Raw genomic sequence first — 1,404 nt, 5'->3', positions numbered from 1 at the left:
TACAAAATATGGATCATCCAGGGTACAAAATATGGATCGTCCAGGGTACAAAATATGAATCATCCAGGGTTCAAAATATGGATCATTCAAGGTACAAAATATGGATCATCCAGGGTACAAAATATGGATCATCCAAGGTACAAAATATGGATCATCCAAGGTACAAAATATGGATCATCCAGGGTACAAAATATGGATCATCCAAGGTACAAGATATGGATCATCCAAGGTACAAAATATGGATCATCCAGGGTACAAAATATGGATCATCCAAGGTACAAAATATGGATCATCCAAGGTACAAAATATGGATCATCCAAGGTACAAAATATGGATCATCCAGGGTACAAAATATGGATCGTCCAGGGTACAAAATATGGATCGTCCAGGGTACAAAATATGGATGGTCCAGGGTACAAAATATGGAGCGTCCAGGGTACAAAATATGGATGGTACAGGGTACAAAATATGGATCGTCCAGGGTACAAAATATGGATCATCCAGGGTACAAAATATGGATCGTCCAGGGTACAAAATATGGATCATCCAGGGTACAAAATATGGATCGTCCAGAGTACAAAATATGGATGGTCCAGGGTACAAAATATGGATCGTCCAGAGTACAAAACATGGATCGTCCAGGGTGCAAAATATACATCATCTAGGGTACAAAATATGGATCATCCAGGATACAAAATATGGATCATCCAGGGTACAAAATATGGATGGTCCAGGTATAAAATATGGATCGTCCAGGGTACAAAATATGGATGGTCCAGGGTACAAAATATGGATCATCCAGGGTACAAAATATGGATCATCCAAGACACAAAATATGGATCGTCCAGGGTACAAAGTATGGATCGTCCAGGGTACAAAATATGGATGGTCCAGGGTACAAAATATGGATGGTCCAGGGTACAACATATGGATGGTCCAGGGTACAAAATATGGATAGTCCAGGGTACAAAGTATGGATCTTCCAAAGTACAAGATATGGATGGTCCAGGGTACAAAATATGGATGGTCCAGGGTACAAAATGTGGATGGTCCAGGGTACAAAATATGGATCGTCCAGGGTACAAAATATGGATCATCCATGGTACAAAATATGGATCGTCCAGGGTACAAAATATGGATGGTCCAGGGTACAAAATATGGATCGTCCAGGGTACAAAATACGGATGATCCAGGGTACAAAATATGGATCGTTCAGGGTACAAAATATGGATCGTCCAGGGTACAAAATATGGATCGTTCAGGGTACAAAATATCGATCGTCCAAGATACAAAATATGGATAGTCCAGGGTACAAAATATGGATCATCCAAGGTACAAAATATGGATCATCCAGGGTACAAAATATGGATGGTCCAGGGTACAACATATGGATCGTCCAGGGTA

This window comes from Panulirus ornatus, chromosome 5, assembly GCF_036320965.1.
Source record: "Panulirus ornatus isolate Po-2019 chromosome 5, ASM3632096v1, whole genome shotgun sequence".
Classification (NCBI taxonomy): domain Eukaryota; kingdom Metazoa; phylum Arthropoda; class Malacostraca; order Decapoda; family Palinuridae; genus Panulirus; species Panulirus ornatus.
The sequence above is the reverse complement of the archived record's forward strand: the minus strand, read 5'-3'. Positions refer to the sequence as shown.